We start from the raw sequence: 20,690 nt of genomic DNA, 5'->3' as shown, positions 1-20,690 counted from the left end.
TAATATAGAAAATTAATCGCCAGCACAATCACAGCCCAGGCTGGTTTCGGTAGTCCCCCGCGCTGCACAGCAGTCTAGTCTGTTCAGCAAGGCCCCTACATGCTCCAATTTTATCCTTTCGAGGTGGGTGGGTGGATTATACTAAATTACGTCACTGAGCTGCAGTGATCATATTCCATCCTGATTGCTCAAGATTGGCTTCCAAAGTTTGCAGGATTGGTTCGTTTTGAACACAATCCCGCAGCATGCAATTTCTGTGAAATTTTACACGCACGTTCTAGGCTGAGGAAGAAATGCCACTTGAAAATGTTCAAATCAGCCTCATGGTGGCGCTATAACAGGCCGTTTCACGTTTTACCCATAACTGCACCGATCTGCGTTAAACTTTGCACGCACACTCCCTAGAGCCAAGGAAAAACCTTTGCCCTGCATCTGCCTTTTAGAGCGCCACTAGGACGCCGATTTGTTTTTATATTACTCCTACAGATTCTGTCCAAAAATCACGCAAATCGATACACAGTATCTCTATAGTCATGTGATCAACACAGATCTGTCCGATTATTCATATTCCATCGTAATTGGCTAACATTGGCTTCCAAAGTTTGCAGGAGAGGTCCGTTTTGAACAAAATGCCTCCAATCATGAACGCAGCGTGCAATTTCCGTGATATTTTGCACGCACATTCCCACAAGGCCGAGGAAGAAATGCCACCCTTTTCACATTGGCCTATTATAGCGCCATTAGCAGGTATAATTTAGCAAAGCATGAAATCATGAATGCAGTGTCCGATTGCCGAGAAAGGCCTGAGAAGAAATGGCACCCTTTTCACATTGGCCTATTTTAGCGCCACCAGGAAGCCACAATAAACTACCTGACCTGGTGGAGACCTGTGCTCCGGGGAGCACTTTTTCTAGTTGCCAAATGTTCTCCCATTATGACTTGCCCAGAATAGGGACTAGTTCAAGTGATTGAAACTCAAATTTTTATCTAACACCAAGTTCAGATTATAGGGTAAAATGTGTTCATTTATCCTCGATTCGCCCATGAGGAGAAATCTGATTTGTACTGATGTTCAGCACAGAATATCTAACGTAAGGGGTTGACAGATTCAATCTTAAACCTCCCAAACTGCTTCTGCACAGACTCATGGAGGCCTGCCCCGATGTTTCCAAACCTGTTTGATAATTACGAGATAAAATCTGGATGGCTCCGAGCGGACCCACAATAGCCAATGAGAGACAATGCAGACTTTTAAAATGGCAGCCGCAAAGAGACAACAAGCTGTGTCGCATGAGTTCCTTGCAAAGTGCCGTCTCAGTTTCTTCAACAACTGAGATGGACAGTTGAAATGTGGTATGGACAGTCACACAACTGCTTTTATAGTGGTGGAAAGTAACTAAGTACATTTACTGAACTATTGTACTTAAGTAAGGCTATAATTTTGAGGTACTTTTTTTTGTTTGTGACGGGACATTCTGCATATTGAATACTTAAAGGAGAATTTTGGACTAAGGTTTTCTTACCTTTTCTATGATGTTATGATATCTTAGGATGAATGGTACAGTAGAAAAATTTCATAACTCCATCCCGGGTCCGCCACAGCTTAAAACGTGCGCCAATAGGCCTTGCGCTAGATCGCGTATTTTAATAGCTTTTTTTTTTGTTTAGAATGGATTGGTTGCATTGATAATAACCATGATGCATTGCTTGAACAGCTCATGCATTAGTCAAAGTTACACACTGTTAGTACAGTATGGTTGATCAATAAAGACCCATTTAGTACTTTGTCATGAAATGGTGATGCATGGCGAAAATAGTTGATCTACATTCTACAAGCTCCAAAGTGTTTCATTGTGATGCGTTATAAGCGGTGGTGTTTTGGTCGCTACACGGGACACCATGGCGTTCCACTGGAAGTTTTTCACGCACAAGGTACGGCCAAGTACCCAAATGGCTACTTTGCATAACAGGTTTACCGGTGCGCGAGCGTGAATGTGACGTCATTAAAATACTGTTCCCCTGAAAAAAAAACCACCATTACACTAGTGATCTAAAAAATTTGAAAAACCTGAAAACTAAAACACACACACACACACACACACACACACACACACACACACACACACACACACACACACACACACACACACACACACACACACACACACACACACACACACACACACACACACACACACACACACACACACACACACACAAAGAAAAGAAAAGAGGGCACACATTTGTCTGTATCCTGACTGCATATGTATCATTGTAATTGATTCATGACTGCAGGGAAGAAATGCATTTTTCACCACACTTTAAAGGTCCCCTCCAGGCACATTTTGAATGTAAAACTCTGCTATGATTAATATTTAGTTTAACAGGGCTTACAGTGGGGGGGGGGGGGGTTGCTGGAGCTGAGCATCTACACTCAACTGAGATTCACATTGCCCCAAAGCTGGACACATTTAAGTCTGCCCATAAAAGGCATCTGCTCACAAAGGCCTTGACTGCTGTTTTGCTTTCTTTATTTTGGGGTAAAGCGTCCCTGGGTTATATAGGCCTACAGTATCTTCTAGATCTTTATTAATCCCGCGATGGAAATTCAATTTCTGCTTCAACCAGCTGACCAACCTGGCTACTCAGATGGTCATGATGAGCGCGGGGGGGGGGGGGGTCTGAGTTAAGTGTCTTGCTCAGGGAAACTTCGACACTCTCTACCCACTAAGCTACGGCCTCCCGTAATACGTGTCTGCGTGTTTATGTACATGGGATTGTTTTAGTTAGGTCAGAACCTGTAAGGGGAGTTGATGTGTCAGTGTGAAGATACGCTCCAGATGGTTGCATGGTGGAGATATATGGCTGAACAGTGGCTTTGTAATGTGAACATGTGGGATGAGAACGAGCGATCAGGGACCTCACTTTTGCTGCTGCAGCAGCGTGCACTCTGCTGATACAGTCAGTCTGTCTCCACACAACAGGTTTGGTCTGCCTGTACTAGTGAATGCCATACTAGGTATAGTGACCTTGATCAAGGTCAAGGTTCAAGGTGGTCTTAATTGTTACATTTTGTGTACTGGTACATATAAGTGAAATGTCTCTTTGTTCGGCTCCTATGACATTGTAGCAACCTACAGTACGTAAGTGGGTCAGAGTGGCTTATTGTCAGTATCAGCCCAGAACGAGGGTGCATTTCCCCTTTTTGGGCGGTGAAACCGCCCCTATAAGTGAGGTTTGGAAATTTGTACAATTATCCTGCGCTGTGATTGGCCAAAAAGTACCCCGCCTAACCCTGCACCGTGATTGGCCAATCACAGTCTATTCAGGACTGTGATTGGCCAGTGTCACATGACACATGTGCATAGCCCTATATAAGAAACCATAACTTAAAAAAAAACATATATTTGTTTTTTTTAAGTTATGGTTTCTTCCATCATAAAGAGTGTTTCAATAAATGTATTTATTTCTTGTACATGATTGGTTGACTCCATTCAGTATTGTGATTAGCTAGCAAGACACCGCCCACTTCACACAGGGTGTGATTTTTGTTGGGCCTATAAGTGAGGTTTGGAAATTTGTACAATTATCCTGCACTGTGAAACCGCCCCTATAAGTGAGGTTTGGAAATTTGTACAATTATCCTGCACCGTGATTGGCCAGTGTCACATGACACATGTGCATAGCCCTATATAAGAAACCATAACTTGAAAAAAAACATACATTGGTTTTTTTCAAGTTATGGTTTCGTCCATCATAAAGAGTGTTTCAATAAATGTATTTATCTTTTGTACATGATTGGTTGACTCCATTCAGTATTGTGATTAGCTAGCAAGACACCGCCCACTTCACACAGGGTGTGATTTTTGGGCGGTGAAACCGCCCCTATAAGTGAGGTTTGGAAATTTGTACAATTATCCTGCGCTGTGATTGGCCAATCACAATCTATTCAGGACTGTGATTGGCCAGTGTCACATGACACATGTGCATAGCCCTATATAAGAAACCATAACTTTAAAAAAAACATAGATTTGTTTTTTTTAAAGTTATGGTTTCGTCCATCATAAAGAGTGTTACAATAAATGTATTTATCTTTTGTACATGATTGGTTGACTCCATTCAGTATTGTGATTAGCTAGCAAGACACCGCCCACTTCACACAGGGTGTGATTTTTAATATACAGTTAGCTTTTTGTTCATGTGTCTAATTGTCTGGGGGAAAAAGCTCTTGCTTGACAGATCCTTCATAGATCCTCTGTTGCCTGTGCTCTACCTTGCTGCAGAGTCTGTGTTATGAAGCTTGGCACTACTTTGGATGGCGGGGCTACGCTGTTGTACAGTGTAAGATTGCCTCAGGTACCCCAGACCAGTTTTTCTGTCTATGTTTTACTCTTTCAGCCTTCCTGAGTCACTCTTAAGGCGAAGGCGGTAATGAAAAATGAAAAAAAAATCATTTTGTAGGTCAGGAGCCTATCTCCTGTTTCCGTGCATGAGGCAGCTTGATTTACAAGCAAACGTGAGCTTTGTTTGGTATGCAGATTTATTTTGTTTATTCTACGTGACAAACTTTTGATCCAGCACCCTGCCCTTTAGGTGTGGGATGTGCATTCTCAACTACACCCCCTGAACATGACGCTAGTATGTCACAGGGACTTACCCCTAATCCAACCTGGGTATGACTAGGCCAGGGATAGAGCCCCGACCTCCCAATCTCAGGGCGGACTCTCTAAACACAAGGCCACTGAGCTTGTTTCCAATCCACATTACATGTCACCAAAAATAACCAATCTACAAGCTCGAGTCACAACACGTCACAAATGTTTGCTATGGATTCAAAGGTAATAATAAGAATGAACTACACAGGAAAGAGAGAAGAGAGAATGGGAAGATGTGCAAGAATGATCACATGAGCTCCTGCATGTTTCATGTATGTTCACACTCAGGCATCGCATCAGTTATCGTAGGTGAGTTTGTGTGTTTTTCCAAACCCAACGCCCCAGTTGAGCTTTGTAACAACAAAGGAATCCATGTTCTTCACTCAAGGCTTCAACATATGTTGTACATACAGCATGTACAAATTCCTGTAGGGGTGTGTGTGTGTGTGTGTGTGTGTGTGTGTGTGTGTGTGTGTGTGTGTGTGTGTGTGTGTGTGTGTGTGTGTGTGTGTGTGTGTGTGTGTGTGTGTGTGTGTGTGTGTGTGTGTGTGTGTGTGTGTGTGTGTGTGTGTGTGTGTGTGTGTGTGTGTGTGTGTGTGGCAAGACATGTTTTAAGTTAATTCCCTAGAACCACTAAGCCAGCGCAAACATCACAGCTCCTTTGTCACGGCAGAAGCACTCTCTGATCTGTTAACATGCAGTCATTCTGATTTTCACTAAAGCACAGGCCTTGGACAGTTTGTTTTATATTATGTGGCATTTCACAGACAGGTGCGATGCAGCCTTTCTTTCATGTGTTTTATTTTGCTGCTGTACAGCCAGGAACTGCACCTGTTTTGCAGGGGGAAAAATAGGAGAGAGGCTGAGTTGTGGCCTTTCAGATTGATATGTAGCTTTACCTCGAAGAGCCTTGGAAACAAAGTGAATCGCTACGTTCAGACAAAAGAATGCGTACAGCCAACACTGAGCGTTAACGCTTCTTGGAACCCATGGCAATGAGATGGTTGCCTTTCAGAATGTTGTCCTACCCGAATTCAACAAATGTATAGGCTATTAGCACACCTAAGGGACAATCAGAGTCACAACTAAAATCACCTCACTCCTTACTGGGTCATCGTTCACCTGTGTGTGTGTGTGTGTGTGTGTGTGTGTGTGTGTGTGTGTGTGTGTGTGTGTGTGTGTGTGTGTGTGTGTGTGTGTGTGTGTGTGTGTGTGTGTGTGTGTGTGTGTGTGTGTGTGTGTGTGTGTGTGTGTGTGTGTGTGTGTGTGTGTGTGTGTGTGTGTGTGTGTGTGTGTTAACATAGCTGTCGGGCAGAGGCCTTAAATTAGTCTCCAAAATGTTATGGTTTTTTTAAATAAATTAATGCACTACTATACTTTGTTGTATGGCAGTGTCGCATAAAAGTAGCAATAATACCCGATCTACAAGCTCACAATTCAGCACACCATGACATGTTCTGACTAAAATGTTTTGCTATTTTGTCAAATCTTGCCTATAATAGGGACGCCAGGTTGAAAATGGTTATATCTGTCTGTGGGTTTTATAAATATTTGACTAACTAAAGTATTAAAAAGAGCGTGTGACTAAATAATAACTACATTGGATCCACTGGAGCACAGGTTGTTCTTTTCCATTTCCTGAAAAGTAACACAAAGGTGTCTGCCAGCCAACAGTGACAATTATGATAAACCAGAGTAATATAGAGCACGGAGGCCATGTACATGGGATTGTTTTAGTTAGGTCAGAGCCTGTGTGGGGAGTTGGTGTGTCAGTGTGAAGATACACTCCAGATGGTTGCACGGTGGTGGAGATATATGGCTGAACAGTGGCTTTGTAATGTGAACGTGTGGGGATGAGAACGAGTGATCAGGGACCTCACTGCTAGTGCTGCTGCTGCAGCGTGCACTCTGCTGATACAGTCAGCCTGTCTCCACACAACATGTTTGGTCTGCTGTAGGCCTGCTTTAATTGCCTATCCCTAAGTCATTCTGTGAGACGTTGAGAGGTGAGAGAAACACCGTCTGGCAACGATTATAATCCCGCAGGATGTTTTTTCACATGCACTAGGTGGGCTGTGAACCGCAGAGCATCTTCGCTCTCAGGGCTGTGAGTGTTCAGGCCAGGGGCGTCACTTGGGGTCCCAGGGGATGGTAATTGCTACCCCTTAGCATTCACATTTACTGTAATCTCAAATTCATGCATATTTTCTCCACCACTTTTTTGCCACCCTATAGTATCTTTTTTTCCAGAAATGACACCTCTGGTCCCGGCTTTGTGGATTTTAATTTCCTCCTGCAGGAGGTGCTGTTTCGCAAGGTTGCACGTGTGTGTACCACACAGTCTATGTGCCCTGTTGGACCAACCCTTGGCCCTTTTGTAATGAAAGGATTTAGCCGAGGGACTGGTGCATTGTATATGGGTGGAGTGTGTTCAAACCAGAGAGAGAGAGAGAGAGAGGGAGAGATCGAGAGATCTACAACACAAATAAAGTGTGGGTTGATTAGTTGAAGCACTTCAAGATGTTTTCAAGTTAATTTAAAGCAAGGATGAGTAATTACCACTCGGGGCATTGTATTGTCACATCCTGTTGTTTGTAATTATCTGCTATCTCTCTCTCTCTCTCTCTCTGTCCCTGTCCCATGGTCTCTTTGTCTCTCTCACACACAGCTGAGCACTAACAGGGAGGACTGGAATTCTGTCTCCATCTTTGCCATTCCATTATGATCTCTCTCTCTCTCTGTCTCTCTCTCTGACACTCACACTGAGCATGTGGATATACAGTACAGTGTCCACTCTGCTCTTGGGTGTTGCACTGCAATAAACAAACTCCACCATTTCCTGCCTCCATAATACTGTGTAAAAGGGAAAGAGAGAAGGCCCACAGCATTGTGAAAGATGTACTTATAAGACAGCTGGAACTAAAATAGTCTTCATGGGAAACAATGCTCTTCCCCTGGTTATTCCTGGTGAATCTATGTATTTGGCACACAGTGGGGAGAGAGGGAGAATGGAACTGGGAGAACTTGTTGAATAAATAGCAGAGAAATGGATGTTATTGGCCTATGGTCAACTCTCTGAATTTCTTACACACATACACGTACCCTTAGTCCTTAAGAAAAGAAAGAAAAAAAAACAGTTTCCATGCCAGAAGCCAGAATGTGACAGGGCTTTGGCCTTCATTATTGTTGCAAATCGGTGAGTTATAGGCAATGGGTTCGATTTGCATGGGGACGGGGGGTTGGGGGGATCCATGCCTCTGCTTTTGATACCCCCTCAGGTCATCCATGAATCATTTTTTTATCGCCGGTGGGGATATGTTTTATCCCTGCTTCTGGTCAGACTGAATTTAATACATATCCTTTTGATATGTTTGATATTTTTCTTTGATAATATCACAATCTACCAATTTAATAAAAAAGGTATGTTAACCACATTAACCCTGGTGTCCCTATTTTGGGAAAATGTGTTGAAAAAGAAAAACGTTTACATTTCCCCTGGTTGTTGTACGATGTATTTAGGGCTTACAGTAAGTGGTTAAGAAATGTATAAATCAATGTATCAAGCCCTGTATTATACCTAAACAAATGAACAAATTATTGAGTCTATGGAGTGCGCAGCGTAGCACACATATCCACCACGCACAGCCTGGAGCAAAGCCTACTGTCCTGATTGCTGAGCTGTGAAGAAGAGGGGTGAAGGAACACACTTCTGTATGACTAATAATAATTGTATGATGATAATGATAAAAGGTACATGACTGGAAGAGCCCCAGAGCTTCAAGAGTCAAGAGAATCAAGAGGGGTTTATTTGTCACTCACTCAAACAAACAGGTATGAGCAACCACACCTAGGCACAGTGGAGTGGCCACTGCACATGGCTTAGTGGACTTCTGTAAACAAAGGCAGAAGTCTTACAAATACACACTCCTCCTGATCAACAGGGCACCAGTGAGAGGGTGAGCTTCAAGTATACCTGGGGGCGCACATTACTGAAGACCTGACTTGAAGTATGCACACACCCATGCATGCACACACGCACACACACATGGAATAATGAAAAGATAGTATATAGATAGGAAAAAAGATAGGAAATAAGACATATCAAATAATCATACCTTACTGGAGGACCCGATGTCACTTGTTGCAGCGGCGATACCAATACATCATGTGGGCTGAACTTAGATGATGTGGGGTGGTGGTGACAGACTGGCAGTTGAACAAAATCATGTGGCTAATAAACTGCTTTTATCTCGAGATGTGGCAACATTTTTATGTTTCCACATGATTAGGAAGGAGAAATACCCAGGTCAAAAATGACCTGGGAATTATTTATCATCTATATTCTATATTTTTTTCCCTGTTGTAATAAATTAATTTCACCTTTCGCCTTAGCTCAATAACCAACACATCCCATCAGGTCCCTTGGCAGTATGCCCAGACATCCTCTTCTGGAGACTGTCTGTGCCCAACCAATGGCCTTGGGTTATAATAAACATACTTCATATGAGAGAGAAGAAAGATGATCCATAAAATCATAAAGAATAGTTTCCCAGAAGCTATCAATAACTTGTTGACACTTTATTGAGCTTGTCATACAGACAAAAGGTTTAAGTGGTTAACTCCTGTGGTCTATCAAATGACTGATGATGTAAAGTGTGTGGAGAGGTAAGAGTTCCCTATGCTCAGCAAAACTCCCATTGTTAATTTAACACTCGGAGTGAAAAACTGTTCTCCAGGGGGGCATTTTTACGCTGTGTCTCAGTGTCAACCATCATCAGTTTCTATTCATGTGACTGTAGAGCTCAAAAGGATCAGTATTTTCTGCTTCAGTAACTCCACCTGGACACATTTGCAACTCAGCAGGAAAGAGCCACGGTATTAGAACCTTGGAACCTTCCAAAGACGGAGCACTGTGATTATTACAATTATTCATAAAAAAGGAAACCTTTTCATAGTGAAATTCAACACCCCTGAATTAACCCATCATGATATACTGTATGTTGACTTTCATTTTTCATAGCGTTTTCAATTGGTAATTTGTTGAGCTACCTCTGATTACCTGGCAAAGACTTTACAACACAGCAACTGCAAGTTATAAATAAAACAATGGATCAGAAAGTTAAGTTTAGCTGTGGTTCAACATAGGCAAGACCTCCCATCTGTTTATGCTATACAGACATAGGCATTCTGTGTGGAATGCTGTGGCTTTCCCAGAATGCCATTTTTCCTCCCAACCCGAATCCAAGGAAAGGGGATAACTGCAAGTGATCCGGGGGTTACTGTGGCCGTGGCACGCTTCCCGCAAACGTCCGGATAACTCTGCCCAGCGCCCACGACGTGTCCTGCCAGCTGCACGCCCATTTTATTTTTGATTTTTTCATCACAGTAGCAGGCACAGGAGCACTCCTACTCATCTGCATAATCAAATTAGGCTGAGCAAGGCCTTTCCACGGATGAATCAATATCTCCATTCCAGAGACACTCACTGTTATTCCTAACTTCTGCCTCCATATCCCACACATTGGAGATTGACAGGTTCCCTACTACAGTACACACAGATCTGTTCGCTCGTTCTCCGTAAAAATTAGCTCATATCCATGATGAAAATGCCTCCCCCTGCGGGCATTTCCCCCCCATTTTCTCCCCAATTTCATCATTGTCAGTTCCCAATGTGTGCTTCGGTCCCATGTCGGTGCCAACCCCCCCACTGTTGGCCTGGGGAGAGTGTAGACAACCACATGCCTCCCCTGATACACATGGAGTCGCCAGCAGCTTCTTTTCACCTGACAGCGTGGCATTTCCTGGGGAGAGTGCAACACACTCACCGCTCCCCTCCCCGCTGAACAGGCACCCCAACCAAACAGTAGGAGTCGCAAATGCCGCGCCAAGGACACAATCCCCTGGTGGCTTCCCACCCGCAAACACTGGAAATTGTGTTCGTTGTAACACCCGGCCAAGCCGGAGGCACCGTTGCCGGGAATTGAACCCAGGACTCTGCGGTGGAGGCTGTGTGACTGTTTTACCTCTACCCCCAAAGCAACTTTGACAAACAGCGTTTTGCTTCTTCACTACTATGGTCTGCCATGGCTCACCGTTTCTCCATTCCATCCCATAAGGCACAGAGCCAGCAAGGCCATCTGGTGCAATTGGCATTGTTTATTCCCAAGAACAGTCTAGGCAAAACCACATTGCCTTTGTTTGATGTGGGTCAGCGGTCACCACAGACAATGACCCCCGACATAGAGGCAGTATTCTAAACAGACTTTACCTCCTGCCTTCTGGCTCTAATCCATTTGTCCTGGCCTGTATAAGCTGGTGCAGGCATGATGCTTGTTGATTTGTGAAGACTTTATGTGGCTGCACACAATTCAAGTGAGTCGGGTCATCTGGAGGATAACAAACAAATATCAATTTCTCGAGGGTGTTGTAAGGGCCTGTGCCATGTGAGCTCTTTAGATTATGATTTTAATGAGACTCTATGGCATGCTCAGTCAGTCTCATGTGATGCACTACTCAACCAAACCTCATAGACAAGTTCAATAGTAGGATGTTTATGGTGAGTTTAATGAACGTGCAACTCCCTGAGAACGCACATGTGTGCGTCTGTATTTACTGTACTTGTGAGGGCCAAATGTATAGTAGAATTTGAGTTTAATGAACACGCAACTCCCTGAGAACGCTCTGGCAATCTGATGAGGCTGTGCATCCCAGGTGTGTGTGTGTGTGTGTGTGTGTGTGTGTGTGTGTGTGTGTGTGTGTGTGTGTGTGTGTGTGTGTGTGTGTGTGTGTGTGTGTGTGTGTGTGTGTGTGTGTGTGTGTGTGTGTGTGTGTGTGTGTGTGTATTTACTGTACTTGTGAGGGCCAAATGTATAGTAGAATTTGAGAAATAGACATTGTGAGGAATATTTTCCTGGTCCTCACAAGATAAATTGTTGTTTTTATTGGTTAACAAAGATTTGGGGCTTATACAATTAGGTTAAGATTTGACATTTAGAAGTTAGGCTTAGGGGTGGTGGTTAGAGTTATACTTAGTTGCTGTAGATCGGCTATTTTCAGCTTTAAGGTTAGAATTAAAAATAGCAAAATGAAAATAATTGATGTCCTCACAAGTATACGTGTGTGTGTGTGTGTGTGTGTGTGTGTGTGTGTGTGTGTGTGTGTGTGTGTGTGTGTGTGTGTGTGTGTGTGTGTGTGTGTGTGTGTGTGTGTGTGTGTGTGTGTGTGTGTGTGTGTGTGTGTGTGTGTGTGTGTGTGTGTGCGTGCGTGCGTGCGTGCGTGCGTGCGTGCGTGCGCATGATGTTTATACGTCCGTCCCCGGCCGGGCTCTGATGTGCAACATGTGGTAATAAGACTGAGCGCGGCGCTTCTGATGAGAATCCCAGCTTGACGTGGCCCGATGACTCTGGCAGAGGTTCCGAGACGAGAACCAAATCAAGTCATCCCTTAAACCTCAACCCCGATCCCCTTGGCTCACTTCTCCTCCCCGCTCACCCTCGCCTCCTCTGGTGGCCGGAAGCCAGACGAGAGAAGAACTATGGATGAAGGTTCTGTAGATGAGTTGTTCTCAAAGTGGGGTCCTTGTGAACTTGTAGATATGCCATATTAGGCGAAGAGATTTTGTGTAGAGCGAAAAAGGAGGGGGCCAAGGATAGAGCCCTGCGGACCCCGTTAAACAAAGTATATGGGGTTTAAGTGGTTAATGAATAACACATTGACGTTAGTGAAGCCAATCTCTATGGTAGAGTATGATAATACAATATAACTAGTACATCTGCAGTGGTTGGAGGTGGTCTCCATACCCTTCCATTGAGACATTTAGACCAGTGGTTCTCAAACTTTTTCATGTCAAGAACCCCCAAAATGATATGTATTTGGCCGCGGACCCCCATCTCAAATATTTTGTTCCAGGGACCCACAGAAGCAATTTTTTCAAAAATAGAAGATCTGCAAGCTCATAGCGCACTCGGTGCCGCGCTATGAGCTTGTATATCTTAAGACTTCTAGTGATTAGTAGTTTTGTTCCCTACCTACTGTATGTTGAATGCACTTATTGTAAGTCGCTTTGGATAAAAGCCTCTGCTAAATGACTGTAATGTAATGTAATGTATATCTGCCATTTTTGAATAGCCAAAGTATAAAAGGTTAAAGTGGTTAAAATTATTAATTATTATTGGAATACCCCCTGGAACCCCCCCAAGGACCCCTGGGGGTCCCCGGACCCCACTTTGAGAACCAACGATTTAGACCCTGATGTTAGGGTAGGACACCTGGTTGACAAGTAGCCAGCAGCGCTCAATATCTCCTGTGGCCAAGGGCAGATTTGTCAAATCTGGGGTGTTACAGTTGCAATGACCTCTCTTGGTTGGGAAGAGGATGTAAAACGTACAGATTGCAGCTTTAATTAACTGCATCACACCATGTCACCTTTCCTGTAATGTAAGTGTGCTGGTTCTCAAAGTGGGCTCTAGAACCCCAGGAGTCCTTGAGGGGGTTCTAGGGGTTTAACCCATTTTGGGCGGGAACCCCTATTTGTAACTACACCTTTCAGGACGGGAACCCCATTTGGGGTTCTTGTTGCCATGTACAGTATATAGCAACATAATTTTTTTACAAGTTACAAGTTTTTCAGAAAACTTAGGTCAGGATTTAGAAGCCGTTTTTAGAATCGTTTTTAGAAATGGTTGATATGGCACCAGCTAACAGGGATCCTTAATAAAAAGGTTTATCAAATTATTTAGAAAATGCCTTTCTACAAGCTCAAAACACATTACATGTGCTATTTTTGAAAAGTGTTAACACAATCTTGACAGATCTTTTCTTATCATAGACTGGCGGAGCCTCCTCCCGGAGACATTAGCATCTTTCCGCCGGTCATCAAATTATTGATTTAGGAATGCGGATTAAAAAAAAAAAATTGTCATGATTTCAAGGCTTCATTCGGTGTGTAATTGATAGAAAATAAGGTTTTTTTTGGGGGTGAACTACTCCTTTAACATGGAATTCTAAACTAAAGACATGCCATGTGGCAGTGTTAGCTAAACATGGAGTGCTTCTTGATTTATAACAGAGTGAGTATATGGGTCTGGGGAGCAACGGATCACTGAATGCTAATGACCCAGCGTTTGGTCGTGCATACTAATTTTTCTTCTCTCCTTCTGGCCAACATGTTTCTCCCTGCTTCCTTCTCTTGCTTCTGTAATTTACACACACTCACTTGTTCTCGCTTCGTCTGTCCCTCTCTGTCTGTCGTGCAGACTGAAACACAGTCATGAGGCAAATGATTGGAGAGTACTTTAAGCAAACCAAAAGTAAAAGTACTACTCATTATGCAGTGTCCCGTTTCACATGAATATCTCTCAGACAATGTCCCTTGTCCCTTGTCTTTTGCAAAATTTGAAAAAATCTGGACTATTAGATCGGCTATTTTTAATTAAAGTACAATATTTGCCTCTGAGATTGAGATGTACTGTAGTGGCGTAGAAGTTTAAGGTTTTGTAAAGTAAAAGTACCTCAAAAGTATACTTAAAGTACAGTTACTTTCCACCACTGCAAACTACAGCAGGGAAGTGCTTTCGAAATGACCCCCTCTCTAACCATTGCTTTCTTCATCCCCTTGTTTACTTATCCCCTCTGCCACACGGGAGTATCACTGTTTGAGTATAAATTGGAGCCATGCACCCTGCTATCATGGCTGCTTTTATGTGGAATGGGCACACAGTGTGTTGTCCTGAACCCACACTACCCACAGTATGTAATTCTGAACAGGGATTCTCTACTTCCCCATGCAGAGTTGGTAACCACTTCAACCTGTGCTGTGTACTTCGTTGCAAGACAAATAGCAAAGATCTAGCCGATCAATAAGATCACAACACGTGGCAATGTGACACGCTATGAACTTGTGTGAGCAACTGTTTTCACAGAATGTTGGCCTAATTTCGTTGAATGTTTGCCTATTATGAAATGCCCAGAATAATAGGGACGCTTGGGTTTCTGGGGGTTAACGGAATTAACTTCACACACTGATATGCTATAAGTGATTCTTTATTACAATAAACTAAGTAACACAATATTGAGATTGGGTTAATATATAACATCTGTAAGGAAGATCCTAGAGATGACAAGTCATATCATATGTAGTGGCCGTACTGTATATAGATCACCGGTTTGCCTTCCGGCCTGCCCGATATATGTCACCCCCCCCCTCCCCCCCCAGAGTGCCTTATTAATAAAAGTCTATCTTCTCCTTAGCAGTAGGGCTGTAAGGATTGATGTCCAATGAATCCAATGTAGTTATACTTTAGTCACAAGCTCTTGTTAATGCTTTTCATCGGATATATATGTATTGAATCTACAAACTTACTGGTAAGCGCTTTCACATTTTCAAAAATATCATAAATAGCTGATCTACAAGCTCACAACGCACCGTGACGCGTTGTAAACTTGTAGATCGGCTATGTTAAGTACTTTTGCGGCATTCATTTATAATAAAAAAAAACATTATACTTGAAATATGGAGGTACAAGGTTTCTGCCCGACAGCAACTGTGTCGGGCACGGAGCAATGTTTTTCTTTTCTCTTATTTTGCTATGACCGTGACAGCAATCCGGGTCCCCTTGATCAAATAAAGGTTGTTTCTCAGAGATCCCGGAATGGAGCATGCCACTTGACCATTTTGTTTGACTGGAAGCGAACGTTGGCTATACACTACCCCCACAGAGCCGTCCACTTGCACTGCATGCTCCGTGCTGATTGGACGTGCTGACGACAGATCTGTGTCACAGTGGCTTCGGGTTGAGCTGGTATTTCTGTGGCCTAACCAATACCATGTATCAGCAACAGCACAATGCAAGAAACCCAGAATGCGATCCGCATCAACTCCAGTGAAACCGTGGAAAACGAGCGAAAAGCTTGAAGGGTCATTCTTATAAGTTATTATAGCCAGATAGAAAGTGACACAGAAAGTAGAGCTCTGCGTTTCGTTTTGCAAGTCCATTGGACCGTTGGGCTTTTTTGAGAATGTGCCCGCAGCGTTAAACAAATTGGATCTGACAAATCTGGGTTCATGATGCATTATCGAAAACAAGCTTGGGGACAGGACCATTATGCTCACACTCCACTAAAGGTTGCCAGCTCACGCAACCCGAAGAAACCATCCAAACAAAAGCTGAGCACTGAAAATGCCACGGCACCACAACCAACCAACCTCTGCATAGTTTCCCTCACATGTAATGACGCTGGTTCTGAATGTTTCTTAACACGGCACGAGGTCTCCCAGGGCCAAGATAGATTGTCTATCTTTGAGAAAGAATGTGACGGGTATCGAGAGACCATTTGTAGACAAGTTCCGAAATAACAACATGTTGAGGAACATTTCCAGTTGGTGTGATAATGTATTGAAAAGAATATGTCAGGCGGAGGACTTGTATTTCATCTTTTCTTTTTTTCATAAATGCGCAATTTTACATACTTTGCCACATATGGCAGTGGCACACAAAAGTAGTAAAAACACGAGATCTACAAGCTTTCAACGCAACACATTGTGAGGTTATAGATCTGCTATTTGTGCTATTTTTAAAGATATTTTGAAAATGTTTGCCTACAATGACATGCCCAAAATAGGGACACCAGATTGAAAGTGGTTAAGTGAAGTCTGTTAAAGTATTAACAAGAACTTATGACACACAGGTTATTTTCCCCCATTTCCTATAAAGGTTTTGGACATACAAGGTTTCCACCCGACAGCAACGATATACAAATGCTTTGGTTGCCATGGTTCCCAGGCTGTGTGTCCACTACAATGCTAGCCCTTCAGATGCTCTTAGCGGGTTATTTTCTGCACTCATAATTTCTGGTTTTCAGTGAAAAATACCTCGAAAAATAAGTGGATGAAGAGGTGGCTTTGTGCTGATTGGTATAATTCACCCATTCGTTGCCGTATGCAACTGCAACTGCCATATGATTCTGAAACCAAAAAAGTAAATAATGATGTTCCATAAATGCTTTTATGGTAGAATGGAAAATACAACTGTCGCTAAAATTGCTGGATGTTGATGAGGTAAGTGCAGCAGCCCATTATGGTTCATCAGGAAGGCATCAGTAACGTAGAATTATAGAGGTACAGCAGTATACGTACCTGCCCAGACACCGTCAACAGAATGCACACAGTCTACTGCAGTGGTTTGCTAATTTTCAGGTCAAGGACCCCCAAATGTATATGTATTTGGGCGCAGACCACCCATTAAAAGATTTTGTGTCAGGGACCCCCATAAGATTTTTTTCAAGACATTTCAAAATGTTTCAAAAAAATTGCAGATCTACAACCTCACAAGGTGTCACATCACTATGCGTTGAGAGCTTGTAGATGGTCTATTTTTCAATGGTTAAACTGATTTTGTGATATGTTTTGGTTAAAACAAAAAGGGATTGGTTAAAAAATTAACACTGTATTCTGATGTATAGAGTGTATAGAGTGTTTGTTCAATAACAGGGGTCTCCCCATCTCTCCTAGCCTGACACTCAGCCTGAATTTTCATTTCGTTTCACTCCATTATTCAGTCTGAAAGCCCTCTCAATGCAGCCGATTTCTGAGATGGGGGCGTGGCCTTCTTTGGCGATTGGTTCATACTGGATTATCCCGATCCCGATTCGTCGTACAGATTTTCAACCGAGAAACACCCGCCTTCGACAGCGTCACCAGACCCTGAATGCGAGGCAAACGATTCAGGGGGTGGAGCCAGGCTACTATCTCTCCAGCTCTTTCGTATAAATGGAAAATCCATTTTCAGGTGGGTCACCACAAAGATAATTTATCAGCTTGTGTTCCAGTTCCATTTTTATCTGCTCTTTTCTTTTTGTTTCATCACTTCTAATTTCACCTGTTTATCCTGTGTCCCACGTGTGTTTTCTCTCCTGATTGGATGAAATTGGTATCCCGACCTGAAAATGTATTTTCTGTTTCTGTTTCTATATACTAAAGAGCGGGAGAGTCGGAGAGACCCCTGTTACTGAACAAATACTGTAAGTGATTGAATACCCATAGCAAGCAATGCTTAGCAATGCTTGCTATGGGTATTCAATCACTTACAGTACCTTATTTGCTTGGGACACCCTGGATCCCCTCAAGGACCCCTGGGGGTCCCCAGACCCCACTTTGAGAACCACTGTTCTAGAGGATGTGCAGCAGTATACCTGCCCAGACCCTGTCAACAGAATGCACCCCAGTCTACCGAGATAAGAGGAGAAGTAATGAGGCTTCTCTCTCTCATATGAAATTACAGGAAATCCTCTAATACCGCAATTCAAAAGCCCCCGTTATCGCAGATAATAACCTGCATGAGCGAAGTGGTTTCCAACACACTGGAATGTAATTCTGTCCTTTGTGTGTGCGCTGGCTGCCTTGATATCTCAAACTGTTTATATGGATATCTCGGGTTACACAGACCCCTGTGATACGGGATAGTGTGTCACGGAGAGTCCCATGGGCCCTCTAATCTGGACATCCCGTCAACACTGTAGGCAGACACGGCACACAGGGGTGGGGAGAGACATGGAGGATGTGGGGCAAAATATTTGGGTTCGTGATAAACACCCACTTGATAATATTTTGACATATTGACCACGATTTGGTTTTGGTTGGTTCCTGTGCGATCCCGAGCGGTTTAGTTATTCAGTGGACTGCCTGGCAGCAGTAACTTGCATGATTTAAGAAAAGAGAAAAAACGTAAAACATATAGGTATATTGAAATAGCATTTTTGCACCTACTGTAACTGTATGCTACCTAACACACTGAGATCCACTGAAAAATGCCTCAACCTATGGCATCATTTTTCAAGCAGCCTTTTTTTTCATTTTTTTAAAAGACGCCTTTACTGTTATTTGGCAGAATTACTAAATTGTGCAAGGAGCCAAACATTCTCCTGCTGCCAGCAGTAATTATTTAGTTTAGTAGTAAAGGTCATGGCTCTGATGAAAGCCACTAAATCCAATTAAGCAGTGGTCATGATGCCTCCATGGTGATTAAACTGTATAATTATCAGGCACCTTCAATGACTTGCATTCAATATGGGTCACCCTTTATGAATGGACAGTCAAAGTTGATACTGGCAGGGATTCAATTCTCATCCTTTTGTGCAAAAGGTCACTGTCATTTATCAATGGACGTGCTGTTATACGTTGATGACAGTGGAAGAACAAGCTGCTTCCAAGTATTTAATGCATAATCTCAATTTTGAATTGACTGTTCTCTCCGTTAAGATCACCATTCCGCATCAGATGGTAAATAATTTTATAGAGCGTTCTGCTGTTAATACACAGTGTTAAATCAAATTAAGTAATCATGCAATTCCACAATTTAGAGTACAAGCACAAATGCATTGGCAACAAAATATACTTCAAGTAAGTACCAAAGGTAACTCATTATGCAGAAGGTTTTAAAAACTTGACAAAATCTAATGAACCCCCATCCCCAAAAATGCATTGCAACGCTTAGATTTTGGACAACCTATGCCAGGCAGGAGAGAAGACTCAACTCCTTCCATATGAGAAGCCTCCGCCGCATCCTGGGCATATCCTGGCAAGACAAAGTGTGCATCACTGATGTTTTGACGCGTGCTGGTCTCCCCAGCATGTACACACAGCTCAGACAGCGCAGGCTGCGCTGGCTGGGCCATGTGCATCGTATGGAGGACGGTCACATTCCCAAAGACCTCCTCTATGGAGAACTGGCATGTAGGAGGAGAACAACAGGTCGTCCCCACCTGCGCTACAGAGATGTCTGTAAGAGAGACATGAAGGCCCTTGACATCAACACCAAGTCCTGGGAAACTCTTGCATCTGACCGCACAAAGTGGAGAAGTACCATATAGCAACACCTCATGACAGGGGAAAAGAACCTGTCAGATGCAGCGAAAGACAAGAGGGCCGAAGAAAAGAGAGAAGACAGACCAACAACCACATACATATGCGATCTCTGTGACCGAGACTGCCACTCCCGCATAGGGCTCTTCAGTCATAAGAGACGCTGCTCTAGACCAGACCCGTAGGATGTGCAAAACCATGGTCAACCCTGACCAACGGAGGCCTATGATGATAGGAGAACACTTAAAAATATTGTCAAAGATTATTTTTTTTATAGCTGATAGACAAACTTGTAAAGCAGCCATTTAAGCCAGCATATGACAAAGTATATAAGGCTTATGTGGATAAAGCATGAATAAAAGAATAATGTAATGCAGTAGAGGTGAATAAAGTGAAATATTTTGTTCATGGCTGCCTACGGTCAGGTTAGACTGTGAACACAGACTACTGTACCTCAATGAAATTCAGTCCTCAATAAGCATGAGATTATCATTCATCTCCATTCCTCTTCACGGTCTTATCTTTGCAGCTAAGTTAGTGCTGTCAGCCATGGTGTCTGGGTCATGGGTAAGGCTCTGTGAGAGAGCAATGGAGTAGTGTGACATAGTCACACTCCACGCAGCGATAACACCATGAAAACCAACTATGGAGGGCTTATTTCACTTTTCGTTGCCGTCAATCAGAAACCTTGTATCTCCATATTTCAACTTTTTATGTCTTTTCCGTAAATGAATGGCCTACTTCGTCATACTAGAGTGTCACACAATAGTGCCTGTATCAAAAGCACTTTACAATGTGCAATACATTCACACTCACATACACACAATGACGGAAGAGGAAACCATTCAAGGTACCAACCTTCTCATCAGGAGCAGTTTGGGGTTCAGCGTCTTGCTCAGAGGGAGCCGGGGATCGAACCGGGAACCTTCCGTTTTCCCAAGCTACCGCTGTACCTCCTGTAACACTGAACCAATGAAAAGTATTAACAAGATTAATAATAACTACGTTGGATCCATTGGAACACGGGTTCTTTTTTCCACTTTCTGAAAAGTAACATTTTTGGACATACAAGGTTTCTGCCCGACAGTGACGTCTCACTTTTCACAGTGTGGCGCCGAATGGGCTAGCCATCTAGACCAGCGTATGTCTGCATCTCTGTATGCATCTCTGTATCTCTG

Source organism: Gymnoscopelus braueri, assembly GCF_963280865.1.
Source record: "Gymnoscopelus braueri genome assembly, chromosome: 9".
NCBI lineage: Eukaryota > Metazoa > Chordata > Actinopteri > Myctophiformes > Myctophidae > Gymnoscopelus > Gymnoscopelus braueri.
Note: the sequence above shows the minus strand (reverse complement) of the source record.